Here is a 23,872-nt window from a genome sequence, read left to right as displayed (position 1 = left end):
TCTCTGCCGGGAAATTCAGATCTTGGAAATCGCCTTTAAACGCTAAACTTTGACACGCAGTGAGCCAGTGTGCACTGAAGAAGGGGCCCTGTCCAAATGAATGCTCAAGGATAGGTTATCAGTGCCCATGGTCCAGGCATTCCCTGATTCCAGTCTTGCACTCTTTGCGAAGTTTAAAATGCTGAATATTTCCGCAGTGGCAATGCATTGATTGATGAAAAGCTCGAGTGATGTGGCGCAAATACGTACCTGGAAGACTAAAGATAGCCATGATTGGCAAAATGTACGTTGTCTATCAGCAATTAGAGTTCCACTTGTTGAGCGAGATCTTGTCATTTTGTGCAGACTTGAAAACAGAAGTGTTTTTGTTGTATCACCACACGCTGCTGATGATTGGGGCAACAACAGCGAGTTGAGCTGCAAGCATGTTCAGGAACAACATTGCATTTCGAAGCACCGCAGATACAATGTTCCCTGACCGGGAATCGAACCCGGGCCGCGGCGGTGAAAGCGCCGAATCCTAACCACTAGACCACCAGTGAAGCTGCTGCAAACGTTTGTGCCAGCAAGCAGACCAACCCAGTCTTTCCTCCTTGCTGTTTAGAAATTCTCATCACATTCGCGCCAGGGAAAACTGTTCGCAGCAAATGGCAGTTTTTGTGGAGAACATCAAAGACATGTCCGCGCAATCACAGCCTTAAGTGCGGCTAGGCATCCACTGAAATCCATTTCATTCTCTCCTTTTTCCGGGAATTTTCACTCTCGGTACCGTGTGAAGATTTCATTATGTGCTTTTGTCCTGAAATGCAGCCTTTTGCTCATCTCCTGGCGACAGAACCGTTCTGTCTTTCTGTTCTGCTTTTAACCATTGACGGGAACAGGTCTCCAGTTCATCGGTTATGCGCAAAGCAAGAAACACGTATCAACAGAAAGTTGTGCTCTGCACACCGTCGGCAAAGAAGCAATGGCTGTTATTCCAAATCGTTCCCATCCCTTGGGATTCCGTGTGGATTTGTTTCGTTATGAAGATTTGATTGTAAAAGTTACTAAAAACCGAATAAAAATCATGAAAAATTGGGATGGCGCATACGGGGATCGGGCCCGCGCTTTTGGCTTTATTAATACCACGCCCTAAACGACCGACTTAACCGGCAACAAAATGCCCTTGGGCTGCGTGAAAGCACAGCCTGAGATGATTTTGTATCCGGCACACACTGGGTGATAGAGTTACTGCATAAGAATTGAACACATTGCATCGCTTAAACATTGTTCACTCTTAGAAACATAGAAAATAGGTGCAGGAGCAGGCCATTCAGCTCTTCTAGCCTGCACCGCCATTCAATGAGTTCAAGGCTGAACATGAAACTTCAGTACCATATACAAAACTGGGCAGAGTATAAATAGAACGTAACAGAAAAAGAGCGCTGAATCTAAAAAAAATCATGTCGAAAATTAGTACCACGCAACCGCTGAACAGCCCAGCCCTCAACCACTGTCTCGATCTAAAACCAGCTTCTCCCCTTAAAATGAAGGAAACGTAAAATCACCAGATATTGCCGAAACCCGGGATTGAACCAGTGACCTTTAAATCTTCAGTCTCACGCTCTCCCAACTGGACTATTTCGTCCCGACAGAAAACGAAGCAAAACTTTCTCACACCTTTTTGAAAGAAAACTTAAACCCCGGAAGGAATTGCCCCGCACACTCAGTCCTCATTTCGGGGCAATGGGTCCCAAACACATCTCGGAGCTCCGGATGTGTTCATGTAATGTATAATGATATTGAAAAGGAGAGATTTAACGTTAGTGATGGTGAATCTCGGTTACATCAAAAACTCCATGAATTCTCTGCCGGGAAATTCAGATCTTGGAAATCGCCTTTAAACGCTAAACTTTGACACGCAGTGAGCCAGTGTGCACTGAAGAAGGGGCCCTGTCCAAATGAATGCTCAAGGATAGGTTATCAGTGCCCATGGTCCAGGCATTCCCTGATTCCAGTCTTGCACTCTTTGCGAAGTTTAAAATGCTGAATATTTCCGCAGTGGCAATGCATTGATTGATGACAAGCTCGAGTGATGTGGCGCAAATACGTACCTGGAAGACTAAAGATAGCCATGATTGGCAAAATGTACGTTGTCTATCAGCAATTGGAGTTCCACTTGTTGAGCGAGATCTTGTCATTTTGTGCAGACTTGAAAACAGAATTGTTTTTGTTGTATCACCACACGCTGCTGATGATTGGGGCAACAACAGCGAGTTGAGCTGCAAGCATGTTCAGGAACAACATTGCATTTCGAAGCACCGCAGATACAATGTTCCCTGACCGGGAATCGAACCCGGGCCGCGGCGGTGAAAGCGCCGAATCCTAACCACTAGACCACCAGGGAAGCTGCTGCAAACGTTTGTGCCAGCAAGCAGACCAACCCAGTCTTTCCTCCTTGCTGTTTAGAAATTCTCATCACATTCGCGCCAGGGAAAACTGTTCGCAGCAAATGGCAGTTTTTGTGGAGAACATCAAAGACATGTCCGCGCAATCACAGCCTTAAGTGCGGCTAGGCATCCACTGAAATCCATTTCATTCTCTCCTTTTTCCGGGAATTTTCACTCTCGGTACCGTGTGAAGATTTCATTATGTGCTTTTGTCCTGAAATGCAGCCTTTTGCTCATCTCCTGGCGACAGAACCGTTCTGTCTTTCTGTTCTGCTTTTAACCATTGACGGGAACAGGTCTCCAGTTCATCGGTTATGCGCAAAGCAAGAAACACGTATCAACAGAAAGTTGTGCTCTGCACACCGTCGGCAAAGAAGCAATGGCTGTTATTCCAAATCGTTCCCATCCCTTGGGATTCCGTGTGGATTTGTTTCGTTATGAAGATTTGATTGTAAAAGTTACTAAAAACCGAATAAAAATCATGAAAAATTGGGATGGCGCATACGGGGATCGGGCCCGCGCTTTTGGCTTTATTAATACCACGCCCTAAACGACCGATTTAACCGGCAACAAAATGCCCTTGGGCTGCGTGAAAGCACAGCCTGAGATGATTTTGTATCCGGCACACACTGGGTGATAGAGTTACTGCATAAGAATTGAACACATTGCATCGCTTAAACATTGTTCACTCTTAGAAACATAGAAAATAGGTGCAGGAGCAGGCCATTCAGCTCTTCTAGCCTGCACCGCCATTCAATGAGTTCAAGGCTGAACATGAAACTTCAGTACCATATACAAAACTGGGCAGAGTATAAATAGAACGTAACAGAAAAAGAGCGCTGAATCTAAAAAAAATCATGTCGAAAATTAGTACCACGCAACCGCTGAACAGCCCAGCCCTCAACCACTGTCTCGATCTAAAACCAGCTTCTCCCCTTAAAATGAAGGAAACGTAAAATCACCAGATATTGCCGAAACCCGGGATTGAACCAGTGACCTTTAAATCTTCAGTCTCACGCTCTCCCAACTGGACTATTTCGGCCCGACAGAAAACGAAGCAAAACTTTCTCACACCTTTTTGAAAGAAAACTTAAACCCCGGAAGGAATTGCCCCGCACACTCAGTCCTCATTTCGGGGCAATGGGTCCCAAACACATCTCGGAGCTCCGGATGTGTTCATGTAATGTATAATGATATTGAAAAGGAGAGATTTAACGTTAGTGATGGTGAATCTCGGTTACATCAAAAACTCCATGAATTCTCTGCCGGGAAATTCAGATCTTGGAAATCGCCTTTAAACGCTAAACTTTGACACGCAGTGAGCCAGTGTGCACTGAAGAAGGGGCCCTGTCCAAATGAATGCTCAAGGATAGGTTATCAGTGCCCATGGTCCAGGCATTCCCTGATTCCAGTCTTGCACTCTTTGCGAAGTTTAAAATGCTGAATATTTCCGCAGTGGCAATGCATTGATTGATGACAAGCTCGAGTGATGTGGCGCAAATACGTACCTGGAAGACTAAAGATAGCCATGATTGGCAAAATGTACGTTGTCTATCAGCAATTGGAGTTCCACTTGTTGAGCGAGATCTTGTCATTTTGTGCAGACTTGAAAACAGAAGTGTTTTTTTTGTATCACCACACGCTGCTGATGATTGGGGCAACAACAGCGAGTTGAGATGCAAGCACGTTCAGGAACAACATTGCATTTCGAAGCACCGCAGATACAATGTTCCCTTACCGGGAATCGAACCCGGGCCGCGGCGGTGAAAGCGCCGAATCCTAACCACTAGACCACCAGGGAAGCTGCTGCAAACGTTTGTGCCAGCAAGCAGACCAACCCAGTCTTTCCTCCTTGCTGTTTAGAAATTCTCATCACATTCGCGCCAGGGAAAACTGTTCGCAGCAAATGGCAGTTTTTGTGGAGAACATCAAAGACATGTCCGCGCAATCACAGCGTTAAGTGCGGCTAGGCATCCACTGAAATCCATTTCATTCTCTCCTTTTTCCGGGAATTTTCACTCTCGGTACCGTGTGAAGATTTCATTTGGTGCTTTTGTCCTGAAATGCAGCCTTTTGCTCATCTCCTGGCGACAGAACCGTTCTGTCTTTCTGTTCTGCTTTTAACCATTGACGGGAACAGGTCTCCAGTTCATCGGTTATGCGCAAAGCAAGAAACACGTATCAACAGAAAGTTGTGCTCTGCACACCGTCGGCAAAGAAGCAATGGCTGTTATTCCAAATCGTTCCCATCCCTTGGGATTCCGTGTGGATTTGTTTCGTTATGAAGATTTGATTGTAAAAGTTACTAAAAACCGAATAAAAATCATGAAAAATTGGGATGGCGCATCCGGGGATCGGGCCCGCGCTTTTGGCTTTATTAATACCACGCCCTAAACGACCGATTTAACCGGCAACAAAATGCCCTTGGGCTGCGTGAAAGCACAGCCTGAGATGATTTTGTATCCGGCACACACTGGGTGATAGAGTTACTGCATAAGAATTGAACACATTGCATCGCTTAAACATTGTTCACTCTTAGAAACATAGAAAATAGGTGCAGGAGCAGGCCATTCAGCTCTTCTAGCCTGCACCGCCATTCAATGAGTTCAAGGCTGAACATGAAACTTCAGTACCATATACAAAACTGGGCAGAGTATAAATAGAACGTAACAGAAAAAGAGCGCTGAATCTAAAAAAAATCATGTCGAAAATTAGTACCACGCAACCGCTGAACAGCCCAGCCCTCAACCACTGTCTCGATCTAAAACCAGCTTCTCCCCTTAAAATGAAGGAAACGTAAAATCACCAGATATTGCCGAAACCCGGGATTGAACCAGTGACCTTTAAATCTTCAGTCTCACGCTCTCCCAACTGGACTATTTCGGCCCGACAGAAAACGAAGCAAAACTTTCTCACACCTTTTTGAAAGAAAACTTAAACCCCGGAAGGAATTGCCCCGCACACTCAGTCATCATTTCGGGGCAATGGGTCCCAAACACATCTCGGAGCTCCGGATGTGTTCATGTAATGTATAATGATATTGAAAAGGAGAGATTTAACGTTAGTGATGGTGAATCTCGGTTACATCAAAAACTCCATGAATTCTCTGCCGGGAAATTCAGATCTTGGAAATCGCCTTTAAACGCTAAACTTTGACACGCAGTGAGTCAGTGTGCACTGTAGAAGGGGCCCTGTCCAAATGAATGCTCAAGGATAAGTTATCAGTGCCCATGGTCCAGGCATTCCCTGATTCCAGTCTTGCACTCTTTGCGAAGTTTAAAATGCTGAATATTTCCGCAGTAGCAATGCATTGATTGATGACAAGCTCGAGTGATGTGGCGCAAATACGTACCTGGAAGACTAAAGATAGCCATGATTGGCAAAATGTACGTTGTCTATCAGCAATTGGAGTTCCACTTGTTGAGCGAGATCTTGTCATTTTGTGCAGACTTGAAAACAGAAGTGTTTTTGTTGTATCACCACACGCTGCTGATGATTGGGGCAACAACAGCGAGTTGAGCTGCAAGCATGTTAAGGAACAACATTGCATTTCGAAGCACCGCAGATACAATGTTCCCTGACCGGGAATCGAACCCGGGCCGCGGCGGTGAAAGCGCCGAATCCTAACCACTAGACCACCAGGGAAGCTGCTGCAAACGTTTGTGCCAGCAAGCAGACCAACCCAGTCTTTCCTCCTTGCTGTTTAGAAATTCTCATCACATTCGCGCCAGGGAAAACTGTTCGCAGCAAATGGCAGTTTTTGTGGAGAACATCAAAGACATGTCCGCGCAATCACAGCGTTAAGTGCGGCTAGGCATCCACTGAAATCCATTTCATTCTCTCCTTTTTCCGGGAATTTTCACTCTCGGTACCGTGTGAAGATTTCATTTGGTGCTTTTGTCCTGAAATGCAGCCTTTTGCTCATCTCCTGGCGACAGAACCGTTCTGTCTTTCTGTTCTGCTTTTAACCATTGACGGGAACAGGTCTCCAGTTCATCGGTTATGCGCAAAGCAAGAAACACGTATCAACAGAAAGTTGTGCTCTGCACACCGTCGGCAAAGAAGCAATGGCTGTTATTCCAAATCGTTCCCATCCCTTGGGATTCCGTGTGGATTTGTTTCGTTATGAAGATTTGATTGTAAAAGTTACTAAAAACCGAATAAAAATCATGAAAAATTGGGATGGCGCATACGGGGATCGGGCCCGCGCTTTTGGCTTTATTAATACCACGCCCTAAACGACCGATTTAACCGGCAACAAAATGCCCTTGGGCTGCGTGAAAGCACAGCCTGAGATGATTTTGTATCCGGCACACACTGGGTGATAGAGTTACTGCATAAGAATTGAACACATTGCATCGCTTAAACATTGTTCACTCTTAGAAACATAGAAAATAGGTGCAGGAGCAGGCCATTCAGCTCTTCTAGCCTGCACCGCCATTCAATGAGTTCAAGGCTGAACATGAAACTTCAGTACCATATACAAAACTGGGCAGAGTATAAATAGAACGTAACAGAAAAAGAGCGCTGAATCTAAAAAAAATCATGTCGAAAATTAGTACCACGCAACCGCTGAACAGCCCAGCCCTCAACCACTGTCTCGATCTAAAACCAGCTTCTCCCCTTAAAATGAAGGCAACGTAAAATCACCAGATATTGCCGAAACCCGGGATTGAACCAGTGACCTTTAAATCTTCAGTCTCACGCTCTCCCAACTGGACTATTTCGGCCCGACAGAAAACGAAGCAAAACTTTCTCACACCTTTTTGAAAGAAAACTTAAACCCCGGAAGGAATTGCCCCGCACACTCAGTCCTCATTTCGGGGCAATGGGTCCCAAACACATCTCGGAGCTCCGGATGTGTTCATGTAATGTATAATGATATTGAAAAGGAGAGATTTAACGTTAGTGATGGTGAATCTCGGTTACATCAAAAACTCCATGAATTCTCTGCCGGGAAATTCAGATCTTGGAAATCGCCTTTAAACGCTAAACTTTGACACGCAGTGAGCCAGTGTGCACTGAAGAAGGGGCCCTGTCCAAATGAATGCTCAAGGATAGGTTATCAGTGCCCATGGTCCAGGCATTCCCTGATTCCAGTCTTGCACTCTTTGCGAAGTTTAAAATGCTGAATATTTCCGCAGTGGCAATGCATTGATTGATGACAAGCTCGAGTGATGTGGCGCAAATACGTACCTGGAAGACTAAAGATAGCCATGATTGGCAAAATGTACGTTGTCTATCAGCAATTGGAGTTCCACTTGTTGAGCGAGATCTTGTCATTTTGTGCAGACTTGAAAACAGAAGTGTTTTTTTTGTATCACCACACGCTGCTGATGATTGGGGCAACAACAGCGAGTTGAGATGCAAGCACGTTCAGGAACAACATTGCATTTCGAAGCACCGCAGATACAATGTTCCCTTACCGGGAATCGAACCCGGGCCGCGGCGGTGAAAGCGCCGAATCCTAACCACTAGACCACCAGGGAAGCTGCTGCAAACGTTTGTGCCAGCAAGCAGACCAACCCAGTCTTTCCTCCTTGCTGTTTAGAAATTCTCATCACATTCGCGCCAGGGAAAACTGTTCGCAGCAAATGGCAGTTTTTGTGGAGAACATCAAAGACATGTCCGCGCAATCACAGCGTTAAGTGCGGCTAGGCATCCACTGAAATCCATTTCATTCTCTCCTTTTTCCGGGAATTTTCACTCTCGGTACCGTGTGAAGATTTCATTTGGTGCTTTTGTCCTGAAATGCAGCCTTTTGCTCATCTCCTGGCGACAGAACCGTTCTGTCTTTCTGTTCTGCTTTTAACCATTGACGGGAACAGGTCTCCAGTTCATCGGTTATGCGCAAAGCAAGAAACACGTATCAACAGAAAGTTGTGCTCTGCACACCGTCGGCAAAGAAGCAATGGCTGTTATTCCAAATCGTTCCCATCCCTTGGGATTCCGTGTGGATTTGTTTCGTTATGAAGATTTGATTGTAAAAGTTACTAAAAACCGAATAAAAATCATGAAAAATTGGGATGGCGCATCCGGGGATCGGGCCCGCGCTTTTGGCTTTATTAATACCACGCCCTAAACGACCGATTTAACCGGCAACAAAATGCCCTTGGGCTGCGTGAAAGCACAGCCTGAGATGATTTTGTATCCGGCACACACTGGGTGATAGAGTTACCGCATAAGAATTGAACACATTGCATCGCTTAAACATTGTTCACTCTTAGAAACATAGAAAATAGGTGCAGGAGCAGGCCATTCAGCTCTTCTAGCCTGCACCGCCATTCAATGAGTTCAAGGCTGAACATGAAACTTCAGTACCATATACAAAACTGGGCAGAGTATAAATAGAACGTAACAGAAAAAGAGCGCTGAATCTAAAAAAAATCATGTCGAAAATTAGTACCACGCAACCGCTGAACAGCCCAGCCCTCAACCACTGTCTCGATCTAAAACCAGCTTCTCCCCTTAAAATGAAGGAAACGTAAAATCACCAGATATTGCCGAAACCCGGGATTGAACCAGTGACCTTTAAATCTTCAGTCTCACGCTCTCCCAACTGGACTATTTCGGCCCGACAGAAAACGAAGCAAAACTTTCTCACACCTTTTTGAAAGAAAACTTAAACCCCGGAAGGAATTGCCCCGCACACTCAGTCATCATTTCGGGGCAATGGGTCCCAAACACATCTCGGAGCTCCGGATGTGTTCATGTAATGTATAATGATATTGAAAAGGAGAGATTTAACGTTAGTGATGGTGAATCTCGGTTACATCAAAAACTCCATGAATTCTCTGCCGGGAAATTCAGATCTTGGAAATCGCCTTTAAACGCTAAACTTTGACACGCAGTGAGTCAGTGTGCACTGTAGAAGGGGCCCTGTCCAAATGAATGCTCAAGGATAAGTTATCAGTGCCCATGGTCCAGGCATTCCCTGATTCCAGTCTTGCACTCTTTGCGAAGTTTAAAATGCTGAATATTTCCGCAGTAGCAATGCATTGATTGATGACAAGCTCGAGTGATGTGGCGCAAATACGTACCTGGAAGACTAAAGATAGCCATGATTGGCAAAATGTACGTTGTCTATCAGCAATTGGAGTTCCACTTGTTGAGCGAGATCTTGTCATTTTGTGCAGACTTGAAAACAGAAGTGTTTTTGTTGTATCACCACACGCTGCTGATGATTGGGGCAACAACAGGGAGTTGAGCTGCAAGCATGTTAAGGAACAACATTGCATTTCGAAGCACCGCAGATACAATGTTCCCTGACCGGGAATCGAACCCGGGCCGCGGCGGTGAAAGCGCCGAATCCTAACCACTAGACCACCAGGGAAGCTGCTGCAAACGTTTGTGCCAGCAAGCAGACCAACCCAGTCTTTCCTCCTTGCTGTTTAGAAATTCTCATCACATTCGCGCCAGGGAAAACTGTTCGCAGCAAATGGCAGTTTTTGTGGAGAACATCAAAGACATGTCCGCGCAATCACAGCGTTAAGTGCGGCTAGGCATCCACTGAAATCCATTTCATTCTCTCCTTTTTCCGGGAATTTTCACTCTCGGTACCGTGTGAAGATTTCATTTGGTGCTTTTGTCCTGAAATGCAGCCTTTTGCTCATCTCCTGGCGACAGAACCGTTCTGTCTTTCTGTTCTGCTTTTAACCATTGACGGGAACAGGTCTCCAGTTCATCGGTTATGCGCAAAGCAAGAAGCACGTATCAACAGAAAGTTGTGCTCTGCAAACCGTCGGCAAAGAAGCAATGGCTGTTATTCCAAATCGTTCCCATCCCTTGGGATTCCGTGTGGATTTGTTTCGTTATGAAGATTTGATTGTAAAAGTTACTAAAAACCGAATAAAAATCATGAAAAATTGGGATGGCGCATACGGGGATCGGGCCCGCGCTTTTGGCTTTATTAATACCACGCCCTAAACGACCGATTTAACCGGCAACAAAATGCCCTTGGGCTGCGTGAAAGCACAGCCTGAGATGATTTTGTATCCGGCACACACTGGGTGATAGAGTTACTGCATAAGAATTGAACACATTGCATCGCTTAAACATTGTTCACTCTTAGAAACATAGAAAATAGGTGCAGGAGCAGGCCATTCAGCTCTTCTAGCCTGCACCGCCATTCAATGAGTTCATGGCTGAACATGAAACTTCAGTACCATATACAAAACTGGGCAGAGTATAAATAGAACGTAACAGAAAAAGAGCGCTGAATCTAAAAAAAATCATGTCGAAAATTAGTACCACGCAACCGCTGAACAGCCCAGCCCTCAACCACTGTCTCGATCTAAAACCAGCTTCTCCCCTTAAAATGAAGGAAACGTAAAATCACCAGATATTGCCGAAACCCGGGATTGAACCAGTGACCTTTAAATCTTCAGTCTCACGCTCTCCCAACTGGACTATTTCGGCCCGACAGAAAACGAAGCAAAACTTTCTCACACCTTTTTGAAAGAAAACTTAAACCCCGGAAGGAATTGCCCCGCACACCCAGTCCTCATTTCGGGGCAATGGGTCCCAAACACATCTCGGAGGTCCGGATGTGTTCATGTAATGTATAATGATATTGAAAAGGAGAGATTTAACGTTAGTGATGGTGAATCTCGGTTACATCAAAAACTCCATGAATTCTCTGCCGGGAAATTCAGATCTTGGAAATCGCCTTTAAACGCTAAACTTTGACACGCAGTGAGCCAGTGTGCACTGTAGAAGGGGCCCTGTCCAAATGAATGCTCAAGGATAAGTTATCAGTGCCCATGGTCCAGGCATTCCCTGATTCCAGTCTTGCACTCTTTGCGAAGTTTAAAATGCTGAATATTTCCGCAGTGGCAATGCATTGATTGATGACAAGCTCGAGTGATGTGGCGCAAATACGTACCTGGAAGACTAAAGATAGCCATGATTGGCAAAATGTACGTTGTCTATCAGCAATTGGAGTTCCACTTGTTGAGCGAGATGTTGTCATTTTATGCAGACTTGAAAACAGAAGTGTTTTTGTTGTATCACCACACGCTGCTGATGATTGGGGCAACAACAGCGAGTTGAGCTGCAAGCATGTTCAGGAACAACATTGCATTTCGAAGCACCGCAGATACAATGTTCCCTGACCGGGAATCGAACCCGGGCCGCGGCGGTGAAAGCGCCGAATCCTAACCACTAGACCACCAGGGAAGCTGCTGCAAACGTTTGTGCCAGCAAGCAGACCAACCCAGTCTTTCCTCCTTGCTGTTTAGAAATTCTCATCACATTCGCGCCAGGGAAAACTGTTCGCAGCAAATGGCAGTTTTTGTGGAGAACATCAAAGACATGTCCGCGCAATCACAGCGTTAAGTGCGGCTAGGCATCCACTGAAATCCATTTCATTCTCTCCTTTTTCCGGGAATTTTCACTCTCGGTACCGTGTGAAGATTTCATTTGGTGCTTTTGTCCTGAAATGCAGCCTTTTGCTCATCTCCTGGCGACAGAACCGTTCTGTCTTTCTGTTCTGCTTTTAACCATTGACGGGAACAGGTCTCCAGTTCATCGGTTATGCGCAAAGCAAGAAACACGTATCAACAGAAAGTTGTGCTCTGCACACCGTCGGCAAAGAAGCAATGGCTGTTATTCCAAATCGTTCCCATCCCTTGGGATTCCGTGTGGATTTGTTTCGTTATGAAGATTTGATTGTAAAAGTTACTAAAAACCGAATAAAAATCATGAAAAATTGGGATGGCGCATCCGGGGATCGGGCCCGCGCTTTTGGCTTTATTAATACCACGCCCTAAACGACCGATTTAACCGGCAACAAAATGCCCTTGGGCTGCGTGAAAGCACAGCCTGAGATGATTTTGTATCCGGCACACACTGGGTGATAGAGTTACTGCATAAGAATTGAACACATTGCATCGCTTAAACATTGTTCACTCTTAGAAACATAGAAAATAGGTGCAGGAGCAGGCCATTCAGCTCTTCTAGCCTGCACCGCCATTCAATGAGTTCAAGGCTGCACATGAAACTTCAGTACCATATACAAAACTGGGCAGAGTATAAATAGAACGTAACAGAAAAAGAGCGCTGAATCTAAAAAAAATCATGTCGAAAATTAGTACCACGCAACCGCTGAACAGCCCAGCCCTCAACCACTGTCTCGATCTAAAACCAGCTTCTCCCCTTAAAATGAAGGAAACGTAAAATCACCAGATATTGCCGAAACCCGGGATTGAACCAGTGACCTTTAAATCTTCAGTCTCACGCTCTCCCAACTGGACTATTTCGGCCCGACAGAAAACGAAGCAAAACTTTCTCACACCTTTTTGAAAGAAAACTTAAACCCCGGAAGGAATTGCCCCGCACACTCAGTCATCATTTCGGGGCAATGGGTCCCAAACACATCTCGGAGCTCCGGATGTGTTCATGTAATGTATAATGATATTGAAAAGGAGAGATTTAACGTTAGTGATGGTGAATCTCGGTTACATCAAAAACTCCATGAATTCTCTGCCGGGAAATTCAGATCTTGGAAATCGCCTTTAAACGCTAAACTTTGACACGCAGTGAGTCAGTGTGCACTGTAGAAGGGGCCCTGTCCAAATGAATGCTCAAGGATAAGTTATCAGTGCCCATGGTCCAGGCATTCCCTGATTCCAGTCTTGCACTCTTTGCGAAGTTTAAAATGCTGAATATTTCCGCAGTAGCAATGCATTGATTGATGACAAGCTCGAGTGATGTGGCGCAAATACGTACCTGGAAGACTAAAGATAGCCATGATTGGCAAAATGTACGTTGTCTATCAGCAATTGGAGTTCCACTTGTTGAGCGAGATCTTGTCATTTTGTGCAGACTTGAAAACAGAAGTGTTTTTGTTGTATCACCACACGCTGCTGATGATTGGGGCAACAACAGCGAGTTGAGCTGCAAGCATGTTCAGGAACAACATTGCATTTCGAAGCACCGCAGATACAATGTTCCCTGACCGGGAATCGAACCCGGGCCGCGGCGGTGAAAGCGCCGAATCCTAACCACTAGACCACCAGGGAAGCTGCTGCAAACGTCTGTGCCAGCAAGCAGACCAACCCAGTCTTTCCTCCTTGCTGTTTTGAAATTCTCATCACATTCGCGCCAGGGAAAACTGTTCGTAGCAAATGGCAGTTTTTGTGGAGAACATCAAAGACATGTCCGCGCAATCACAGCGTTAAGTGCGGCTAGGCATCCACTGAAATCCATTTCATTCTCTCCTTTTTCCTGGAATTTTCACTCTCGGTACCGTGTGAAGATTTCATTTGGTGCTTTTGTCCTGAAATGCAGCCTTTTGCTCATCTCCTGGCGACAGAACCGTTCTGTCTTTCTGTTCTGCTTTTAACCATTGACGGGAACAGGTCTCCAGTTCATCGGTTATGCGCAAAGCAAGAAACACGTATCAACAGAAAGTTGTGCTCTGCACACCGTCGGCAAAGAAGCAATGGCTGTTATTCCAAATCGTTCCCATCCCTTGGGATTCCGTGTGGATTTGTTTCGTTATGAAGATTTGATTGTAAAAGTTACTAAAAACCGAATAAAAATCATGAAAAATTGGGATGGCGCATACGGGGATCGGGCCCGCGCTTTTGGCTTTATTAATACCACGCCCTAAACGACCGATTTAACCGGCAACAAAATGCCCTTGGGCTGCGTGAAAGCACAGCCTGAGATGATTTTGTATCCGGCACACACTGGGTGATAGAGTTACTGCATAAGAATTGAACACATTGCATCGCTTAAACATTGTTCACTCTTAGAAACATAGAAAATAGGTGCAGGAGCAGGCCATTCAGCTCTTCTAGCCTGCACCGCCATTCAATGAGTTCAAGGCTGCACATGAAACTTCAGTACCATATACAAAACTGGGCAGAGTATAAATAGAACGTAACAGAAAAAGAGCGCTGAATCTAAAAAAAATCATGTCGAAAATTAGTACCACGCAACCGCTGAACAGCCCAGCCCTCAACCACTGTCTCGATCTAAAACCAGCTTCTCCCCTTAAAATGAAGGAAACGTAAAATCACCAGATATTGCCGAAACCCGGGATTGAACCAGTGACCTTTAAATCTTCAGTCTCACGCTCTCCCAACTGGACTATTTCGGCCCGACAGAAAACGAAGCAAAACTTTCTCACACCTTTTTGAAAGAAAACTTAAACCCCGGAAGGAATTGCCCCGCACACTCAGTCATCATTTCGGGGCAATGGGTCCCAAACACATCTCGGAGCTCCGGATGTGTTCATGTAATGTATAATGATATTGAAAAGGAGAGATTTAACGTTAGTGATGGTGAATCTCGGTTACATCAAAAACTCCATGAATTCTCTGCCGGGAAATTCAGATCTTGGAAATCGCCTTTAAACGCTAAACTTTGACACGCAGTGAGTCAGTGTGCACTGTAGAAGGGGCCCTGTCCAAATGAATGCTCAAGGATAAGTTATCAGTGCCCATGGTCCAGGCATTCCCTGATTCCAGTCTTGCACTCTTTGCGAAGTTTAAAATGCTGAATATTTCCGCAGTAGCAATGCATTGATTGATGACAAGCTCGAGTGATGTGGCGCAAATACGTACCTGGAAGACTAAAGATAGCCATGATTGGCAAAATGTACGTTGTCTATCAGCAATTGGAGTTCCACTTGTTGAGCGAGATCTTGTCATTTTGTGCAGACTTGAAAACAGAAGTGTTTTTGTTGTATCACCACACGCTGCTGATGATTGGGGCAACAACAGCGAGTTGAGCTGCAAGCATGTTCAGGAACAACATTGCATTTCGAAGCACCGCAGATACAATGTTCCCTGACCGGGAATCGAACCCGGGCCGCGGCGGTGAAAGCGCCGAATCCTAACCACTAGACCACCAGGGAAGCTGCTGCAAACGTCTGTGCCAGCAAGCAGACCAACCCAGTCTTTCCTCCTTGCTGTTTTGAAATTCTCATCACATTCGCGCCAGGGAAAACTGTTCGTAGCAAATGGCAGTTTTTGTGGAGAACATCAAAGACATGTCCGCGCAATCACAGCGTTAAGTGCGGCTAGGCATCCACTGAAATCCATTTCATTCTCTCCTTTTTCCTGGAATTTTCACTCTCGGTACCGTGTGAAGATTTCATTTGGTGCTTTTGTCCTGAAATGCAGCCTTTTGCTCATCTCCTGGCGACAGAACCGTTCTGTCTTTCTGTTCTGCTTTTAACCATTGACGGGAACAGGTCTCCAGTTCATCGGTTATGCGCAAAGCAAGAAACACGTATCAACAGAAAGTTGTGCTCTGCACACCGTCGGCAAAGAAGCAATGGCTGTTATTCCAAATCGTTCCCATCCCTTGGGATTCCGTGTGGATTTGTTTCGTTATGAAGATTTGATTGTAAAAGTTACTAAAAACCGAATAAAAATCATGAAAAATTGGGATGGCGCATACGGGGATCGGGCCCGCGCTTTTGGCTTTATTAATACCACGCCCTAAACGACCGATTTAACCGGCAAAAAAAACCCTTCGGCTGCGTGAAAGCACAGCCTGAGATGATTTTGTATCCGGCACACACTGGGTGATAGAGTTACTGCATAAGAATTGAACACATTGCATCGCTTAAACATTGTTCACTCTTAGAAACATAGAAAATAGGTGCAGGAGCAGGCCATTCAGCTCTTCTAGCCTGCACCGCCATTCAATGAGTTCATGGCTGAACATGAAACTTCAGTACCATATACAAAACTGGGCAGAGTATAAATAGAACGTAACAGAAAAAGAGCGCTGAATCTAAAAAAAATCATGTCGAAAATTAGTACCACGCAACCGCTGAACAGCCCAGCCCTCAACCACTGTCTCGATCTAAAACCAGCTTCTCCCCTTAAAATGAAGGAAACGTAAAATCACCAGATATTGCCGAAACCCGGGATTGAACCAGTGACCTTTAAATCTTCAGTCTCACGCTCTCCCAACTGGACTATTTCGGCCCGACCGAAAACGAAGCAAAACTTTCTCACACCTTTTTGAAAGAAAACTTAAACCCCGGAAGGAATTGCCCCGCACACTCAGTCCTCATTTCGGGGCAATGGGTCCCAAACACATCTCGGAGCTCCGGATGTGTTCATGTAATGTATAATGATATTGAAAAGGAGAGATTTAACGTTAGTGATGGTGAATCTCGGTTACATCAAAAACTCCATGAATTCTCTGCCGGGAAATTCAGATCTTGGAAATCGCCTTTAAACGCTAAACTTTGACACGCAGTGAGCCAGTGTGCACTGTAGAAGGGGCCCTGTCCAAATGAATGCTCAAGGATAAGTTATCAGTGCCCATGGTCCAGGCATTCCCTGATTCCAGTCTTGCACTCTTTGCGAAGTTTAAAATGCTGAATATTTCCGCAGTGGCAATGCATTGATTGATGACAAGCTCGAGTGATGTGGCGCAAATACGTACCTGCAAGACTAAAGATAGCCATGATTGGCAAAATGTACGTTGTCTATCAGCAATTGGAGTTCCACTTGTTGAGCGAGATCTTGTCATTTTGTGCAGACTTGAAAACAGAAGTGTTTTTGTTGTATCACCACACGCTGCTGATGATTGGGGCAACAACAGCGAGTTGAGCTGCAAGCATGTTCAGGAACAACATTGCATTTCGAAGCACCGCAGATACAATGTTCCCTGACCGGGAATCGAACCCGGGCCGCGGCGGTGAAAGCGCCGAATCCTAACCACTAGACCACCAGGGAAGCTGCTGCAAACGTCTGTGCCAGCAAGCAGACCAACCCAGTCTTTCCTCCTTGCTGTTTTGAAATTCTCATCACATTCGCGCCAGGGAAAACTGTTCGCAGCAAATGGCAGTTTTTGTGGAGAACATCAAAGACATGTCCGCGCAATCACAGCGTTAAGTGCGGCTAGGCATCCACTGAAATCCATTTCATTCTCTCCTTTTTCCTGGAATTTTCACTCTCGGTACCGTGTGAAGATTTCATTTGGTGCTTTTGTCCTGAAATGCAGCCTTTTGCTCATCTCCTGGCGACAGAACCGTTCTGTCTTTCTGTTCTGCTTTTAACCATTGACGGGAACAGGTCTCCAGTTCATCGGTTATGCGCAAAGCAAGAAACACGTATCAACAGAAAGTTGTGCTCTGCACACCGTCGGCAAAGAAGCAATGGCTGTTATTCCAAATCGTTCCCATCCCTTGGGATTCCGTGTGGATTTGTTTCGTTATGAAGATTTGATTGTAAAAGTTACTAAAAACCGAATAAAAATCATGAAAAATTGGGATGGCGCATACGGGGATCGGGCCCGCGCTTTTGGCTTTATTAATACCACGCCCTAAACGACCGATTTAACCGGCAAAAAAAACCCTTCGGCTGCGTGAAAGCACAGCCTGAGATGATTTTGTATCCGGCACACACTGGGTGATAGAGTTACTGCATAAGAATGGAAAACATTGCATCGCTTAAACATTGTTCACTCTTAGAAACATAGAAAATAGGTACAGGAGCAGGCCATTCAGCTCTTCTAGCCTGCACCGCCATTCAATGAGTTCATGGCTGAACATGAAACTTCAGTACCATATACAAAACTGGGCAGAGTATAAATAGAACGTAACAGAAAAAGAGCGCTGAATCTAAAAAAAATCATGTCGAAAATTAGTACCACGCAACCGCTGAACAGCCCAGCCCTCAACCACTGTCTCGATCTAAAACCAGCTTCTCCCCTTAAAATGAAGGAAACGTAAAATCACCAGATATTGCCGAAACCCGGGATTGAACCAGTGACCTTTAAATCTTCAGTCTCACGCTCTCCCAACTGGACTATTTCGGCCCGACCGAAAACGAAGCAAAACTTTCTCACACCTTTTTGAAAGAAAACTTAAACCCCGGAAGGAATTGCCCCGCACACTCAGTCCTCATTTCGGGGCAATGGGTCCCAAACACATCTCGGAGCTCCGGATGTGTTCATGTAATGTATAATGATATTGAAAAGGAGAGATTTAACGTTAGTGATGGTGAATCTCGGTTACATCAAAAACTCCATGAATTCTCTGCCGGGAAATTCAGATCTTGGAAATCGCCTTTAAACGCTAAACTTTGACACGCAGTGAGCCAGTGTGCACTGTAGAAGGGGCCCTGTCCAAATGAATGCTCAAGGATAAGTTATCAGTGCCCATGGTCCAGGCATTCCCTGATTCCAGTCTTGCACTCTTTGCGAAGTTTAAAATGCTGAATATTTCCGCAGTGGCAATGCATTGATTGATGACAAGCTCGAGTGATGTGGCGCAAATACGTACCTGCAAGACTAAAGATAGCCATGATTGGCAAAATGTACGTTGTCTATCAGCAATTGGAGTTCCACTTGTTGAGCGAGATCTTGTCATTTTGTGCAGACTTGAAAACAGAAGTGTTTTTGTTGTATCACCACACGCTGCTGATGATTGGGGCAACAACAGCGAGTTGAGCTGCAAGCATGTTCAGGAACAACATTGCATTTCGAAGCACCGCAGATACAATGTTCCCTGACCGGGAATCGAACCCGGGCCGCGGCGGTGAAAGCGCCGAATCCTAACCACTAGACCACCAGGGAAGCTGCTGCAAACGTCTGTGCCAGCAAGCAGACCAACCCAGTCTTTCCTCCTTGCTGTTTTGAAATTCTCATCACATTCGCGCCAGGGAAAACTGTTCGCAGCAAATGGCAGTTTTTGTGGAGAACATCAAAGACATGTCCGCGCAATCACAGCGTTAAGTGCGGCTAGGCATCCACTGAAATCCATTTAATTCTCTCCTTTTTCCTGGAATTTTCACTCTCGGTACCGTGTGAAGATTTCATTTGGTGCTTTTGTCCTGAAATGCAGCCTTTTGCTCATCTCCTGGCGACAGAACCGTTCTGTCTTTCTGTTCTGCTTTTAACCATTGACGGGAACAGGTCTCCAGTTCATCGGTTATGCGCAAAGCAAGAAGCACGTATCAACAGAAAGTTGTGCTCTGCAAACCGTCGGCAAAGAAGCAATGGCTGTTATTCCAAATCGTTCCCATCCCTTGGGATTCCGTGTGGATTTGTTTCGTTATGAAGATTTGATTGTAAAAGTTACTAAAAACCGAATAAAAATCATGAAAAATTGGGATGGCGCATACGGGGATCGGGCCCGCGCTTTTGGCTTTATTAATACCACGCCCTAAACGACCGATTTAACCGGCAACAAAATGCCCTTGGGCTGCGTGAAAGCACAGCCTGAGATGATTTTGTATCCGGCACACACTGGGTGATAGAGTTACTGCATAAGAATTGAACACATTGCATCGCTTAAACATTGTTCACTCTTAGAAACATAGAAAATAGGTGCAGGAGCAGGCCATTCAGCTCTTCTAGCCTGCACCGCCATTCAATGAGTTCATGGCTGAACATGAAACTTCAGTACCATATACAAAACTGGGCAGAGTATAAATAGAACGTAACAGAAAAAGAGCGCTGAATATAAAAAAAATCATGTCGAAAATTAGTACCACGCAACCGCTGAACAGCCCAGCCCTCAACCACTGTCTCGATCTAAAACCAGCTTCTCCCCTTAAAATGAAGGAAACGTAAAATCACCAGATATTGCCGAAACCCGGGATTGAACCAGTGACCTTTAAATCTTCAGTCTCACGCTCTCCCAACTGGACTATTTCGGCCCGACAGAAAACGAAGCAAAACTTTCTCACACCTTTTTGAAAGAAAACTTAAACCCCGGAAGGAATTGCCCCGCACACCCAGTCCTCATTTCGGGGCAATGGGTCCCAAACACATCTCGGAGGTCCGGATGTGTTCATGTAATGTATAATGATATTGAAAAGGAGAGATTTAACGTTAGTGATGGTGAATCTCGGTTACATCAAAAACTCCATGAATTCTCTGCCGGGAAATTCAGATCTTGGAAATCGCCTTTAAACGCTAAACTTTGACACGCAGTGAGCCAGTGTGCACTGTAGAAGGGGCCCTGTCCAAATGAATGCTCAAGGATAAGTTATCAGTGCCCATGGTCCAGGCATTCCCTGATTCCAGTCTTGCACTCTTTGCGAAGTTTAAAATGCTGAATATTTCCGCAGTGGCAATGCATTGATTGATGACAAGCTCGAGTGATGTGGCGCAAATACGTACCTGGAAGACTAAAGATAGCCATGATTGGCAAAATGTACGTTGTCTATCAGCAATTGGAGTTCCACGTGTTGAGCGAGATCTTGTCATTTTGTGCAGACTTGAAAACAGAAGTGTTTTTGTTGTATCACCACACGCTGCTGATGATTGGGGCAACAACAGCGAGTTGAGCTGCAAGCATGTTCAGGAACAACATTGCATTTCGAAGCACCGCAGATACAATGTTCCCTGACCGGGAATCGAACCCGGGCCGCGGCGGTGAAAGCGCCGAATCCTAACCACTAGACCACCAGGGAAGCTGCTGCAAACGTTTGTGCCAGCAAGCAGACCAACCCAGTCTTTCCTCCTTGCTGTTTAGAAATTCTCATCACATTCGCGCCAGGGAAAACTGTTCGCAGCAAATGGCAGTTTTTGTGGAGAACATCAAAGACATGTCCGCGCAATCACAGCGTTAAGTGCGGCTAGGCATCCACTGAAATCCATTTCATTCTCTCCTTTTTCCGGGAATTTTCACTCTCGGTACCGTGTGAAGATTTCATTTGGTGCTTTTGTCCTGAAATGCAGCCTTTTGCTCATCTCCTGGCGACAGAACCGTTCTGTCTTTCTGTTCTGCTTTTAACCATTGACGGGAACAGGTCTCCAGTTCATCGGTTATGCGCAAAGCAAGAAACACGTATCAACAGAAAGTTGTGCTCTGCACACCGTCGGCAAAGAAGCAATGGCTGTTATTCCAAATCGTTCCCATCCCTTGGGATTCCGTGTGGATTTGTTTCGTTATGAAGATTTGATTGTAAAAGTTACTAAAAACCGAATAAAAATCATGAAAAATTGGGATGGCGCATCCGGGGATCGGGCCCGCGCTTTTGGCTTTATTAATACCACGCCCTAAACGACCGATTTAACCGGCAACAAAATGCCCTTGGGCTGCGTGAAAGCACAGCCTGAAATGATTTTGTATCCGGCACACACTGGGTGATAGAGTTACTGCATAAGAATTGAACACATTGCATCGCTTAAACATTGTTCACTCTTAGAAAGATAGAAAATAGGTGCAGGAGCAGGCCATTCAGCTCTTCTAGCCTGCACCGCCATTCAATGAGTTCAAGGCTGCACATGAAACTTCAGTACCATATACAAAACTGGGCAGAGTATAAATAGAACGTAACAGAAAAAGAGCGCTGAATCTAAAAAAAATCATGTCGAAAATTAGTACCACGCAACCGCTGAACAGCCCAGCCCTCAACCACTGTCTCGATCTAAAACCAGCTTCTCCCCTTAAAATGAAGGAAACGTAAAATCACCAGATATTGCCGAAACCCGGGATTGAACCAGTGACCTTTAAATCTTCAGTCTCACGCTCTCCCAACTGGACTATTTCGGCCCGACAGAAAACGAAGCAAAACTTTCTCACACCTTTTTGAAAGAAAACTTAAACCCCGGAAGGAATTGCCCCGCACACTCAGTCATCATTTCGGGGCAATGGGTCCCAAACACATCTCGGAGCTCCGGATGTGTTCATGTAATGTATAATGATATTGAAAAGGAGAGATTTAACGTTAGTGATGGTGAATCTCGGTTACATCAAAAACTCCATGAATTCTCTGCCGGGAAATTCAGATCTTGGAAATCGCCTTTAAACGCTAAACTTTGACACGCAGTGAGTCAGTGTGCACTGTAGAAGGGGCCCTGTCCAAATGAATGCTCAAGGATAAGTTATCAGTGCCCATGGTCCAGGCATTCCCTGATTCCAGTCTTGCACTCTTTGCGAAGTTTAAAATGCTGAATATTTCCGCAGTAGCAATGCATTGATTGATGACAAGCTCGAGTGATGTGGCGCAAATACGTACCTGGAAGACTAAAGATAGCCATGATTGGCAAAATGTACGTTGTCTATCAGCAATTGGAGTTCCACTTGTTGAGCGAGATCTTGTCATTTTGTGCAGACTTGAAAACAGAAGTGTTTTTGTTGCATCACCACACGCTGCTGATGATTGGGGCAACAACAGCGAGTTGAGCTGCAAGCGTGTTCAGGAACAACATTGCATTTCGAAGCACCGCAGATACAATGTTCCCTGACCGGGAATCGAACCCGGGCCGCGGCGGTGAAAGCGCCGAATCCTAACCACTAGACCACCAGGGAAGCTGCTGCAAACGTCTGTGCCAGCAAGCAGACCAACCCAGTCTTTCCTCCTTGCTGTTTTGAAATTCTCATCACATTCGCGCCAGGGAAAACTGTTCGCAGCAAATGGCAGTTTTTGTGGAGAACATCAAAGACATGTCCGCGCAATCACAGCGTTAAGTGCGGCTAGGCATCCACTGAAATCCATTTCATTCTCTCCTTTTTCCGGGAATTTTCACTCTCGGTACCGTGTGAAGATTTCATTTGGTGCTTTTGTCCTGAAATGCAGCCTTTTGCTCATCTCCTGGCGACAGAACCGTTCTGTCTTTCTGTTCTGCTTTTAACCATTGACGGGAACAGGTCTCCAGTTCATCGGTTATGCGCAAAGCAAGAAACACGTATCAACAGAAAGTTGTGCTCTGCACACCGTCGGCAAAGAAGCAATGGCTGTTATTCCAAATCGTTCCCATCCCTTGGGATTCCGTGTGGATTTGTTTCGTTATGAAGATTTGATTGTAAAAGTTACTAAAAACCGAATAAAAATCATGAAAAATTGGGATGGCGCATACGGGGATCGGGCCCGCGCTTTTGGCTTTATTAATACCACGCCCTAAACGACCGATTTAACCGGCAAAAAAAACCCTTCGGCTGCGTGAAAGCACAGCCTGAGATGATTTTGTATCCGGCACACACTGGGTGATAGAGTTACTGCATAAGAATTGAACACATTGCATCGCTTAAACATTGTTCACTCTTAGAAACATAGAAAATAGGTGCAGGAGCAGGCCATTCAGCTCTTCTAGCCTGCACCGCCATTCAATGAGTTCATGGCTGAACATGAAACTTCAGTACCATATACAAAACTGGGCAGAGTATAAATAGAACGTAACAGAAAAAGAGCGCTGAATCTAAAAAAAATCACGTCGAAAATTAGTACCACGCAACCGCTGAACAGCCCAGCCCTCAACCACTGTCTCGATCTAAAACCAGCTTCTCCCCTTAAAATGAAGGAAACGTAAAATCACCAGATATTGCCGAAACCCGGGATTGAACCAGTGACCTTTAAATCTTCAGTCTCACGCTCTCCCAACTGGACTATTTCGGCCCGACCGAAAACGAAGCAAAACTTTCTCACACCTTTTTGAAAGAAAACTTAAACCCCGGAAGGAATTGCCCCGCACACTCAGTCCTCATTTCGGGGCAATGGGTCCCAAACACATCTCGG

The 23,872-nt window shown here is 45.4% G+C and overlaps 13 non-coding genes across 13 annotated transcripts; all 13 read right to left on the bottom strand.

Annotated features, from left to right (window-relative positions):
* Nucleotides 1-470: 470 nt before the first annotated feature.
* Nucleotides 471-542, bottom strand: trnae-uuc (transfer RNA glutamic acid (anticodon UUC)). Its single transcript has one exon. It is a non-coding gene; the product is annotated as a tRNA-Glu (tRNA).
* A 1,772-nt stretch (nucleotides 543-2,314) lies between these two features.
* Nucleotides 2,315-2,386, bottom strand: trnae-uuc (transfer RNA glutamic acid (anticodon UUC)). Its single transcript has one exon. It is a non-coding gene; the product is annotated as a tRNA-Glu (tRNA).
* Nucleotides 2,387-4,158: 1,772 nt separating this feature from the next.
* On the bottom strand, nucleotides 4,159-4,230 carry trnae-uuc (transfer RNA glutamic acid (anticodon UUC)). Its single transcript has one exon. It is a non-coding gene; the product is annotated as a tRNA-Glu (tRNA).
* A 1,772-nt stretch (nucleotides 4,231-6,002) lies between these two features.
* trnae-uuc (transfer RNA glutamic acid (anticodon UUC)) lies at nucleotides 6,003-6,074 on the bottom strand. The gene has a single exon. It is a non-coding gene; the product is annotated as a tRNA-Glu (tRNA).
* Nucleotides 6,075-7,846: 1,772 nt separating this feature from the next.
* Nucleotides 7,847-7,918, bottom strand: trnae-uuc (transfer RNA glutamic acid (anticodon UUC)). Its single transcript has one exon. It is a non-coding gene; the product is annotated as a tRNA-Glu (tRNA).
* Nucleotides 7,919-9,690: 1,772 nt separating this feature from the next.
* On the bottom strand, nucleotides 9,691-9,762 carry trnae-uuc (transfer RNA glutamic acid (anticodon UUC)). Its single transcript has one exon. It is a non-coding gene; the product is annotated as a tRNA-Glu (tRNA).
* A 1,772-nt stretch (nucleotides 9,763-11,534) lies between these two features.
* trnae-uuc (transfer RNA glutamic acid (anticodon UUC)) lies at nucleotides 11,535-11,606 on the bottom strand. Its single transcript has one exon. It is a non-coding gene; the product is annotated as a tRNA-Glu (tRNA).
* A 1,772-nt stretch (nucleotides 11,607-13,378) lies between these two features.
* trnae-uuc (transfer RNA glutamic acid (anticodon UUC)) lies at nucleotides 13,379-13,450 on the bottom strand. The gene has a single exon. It is a non-coding gene; the product is annotated as a tRNA-Glu (tRNA).
* Nucleotides 13,451-15,222: 1,772 nt separating this feature from the next.
* trnae-uuc (transfer RNA glutamic acid (anticodon UUC)) lies at nucleotides 15,223-15,294 on the bottom strand. The gene has a single exon. It is a non-coding gene; the product is annotated as a tRNA-Glu (tRNA).
* A 1,771-nt stretch (nucleotides 15,295-17,065) lies between these two features.
* Nucleotides 17,066-17,137, bottom strand: trnae-uuc (transfer RNA glutamic acid (anticodon UUC)). The gene has a single exon. It is a non-coding gene; the product is annotated as a tRNA-Glu (tRNA).
* A 1,771-nt stretch (nucleotides 17,138-18,908) lies between these two features.
* trnae-uuc (transfer RNA glutamic acid (anticodon UUC)) lies at nucleotides 18,909-18,980 on the bottom strand. The gene has a single exon. It is a non-coding gene; the product is annotated as a tRNA-Glu (tRNA).
* Nucleotides 18,981-20,752: 1,772 nt separating this feature from the next.
* trnae-uuc (transfer RNA glutamic acid (anticodon UUC)) lies at nucleotides 20,753-20,824 on the bottom strand. The gene has a single exon. It is a non-coding gene; the product is annotated as a tRNA-Glu (tRNA).
* Nucleotides 20,825-22,596: 1,772 nt separating this feature from the next.
* Nucleotides 22,597-22,668, bottom strand: trnae-uuc (transfer RNA glutamic acid (anticodon UUC)). Its single transcript has one exon. It is a non-coding gene; the product is annotated as a tRNA-Glu (tRNA).
* Nucleotides 22,669-23,872: the final 1,204 nt, after the last annotated feature.

This window comes from Pristiophorus japonicus, unplaced genomic scaffold (assembly GCF_044704955.1).
Source record: "Pristiophorus japonicus isolate sPriJap1 unplaced genomic scaffold, sPriJap1.hap1 HAP1_SCAFFOLD_282, whole genome shotgun sequence".
Classification (NCBI taxonomy): domain Eukaryota; kingdom Metazoa; phylum Chordata; class Chondrichthyes; family Pristiophoridae; genus Pristiophorus; species Pristiophorus japonicus.
The sequence above is the reverse complement of the archived record's forward strand: the minus strand, read 5'-3'. Positions and strand labels throughout refer to the sequence as shown.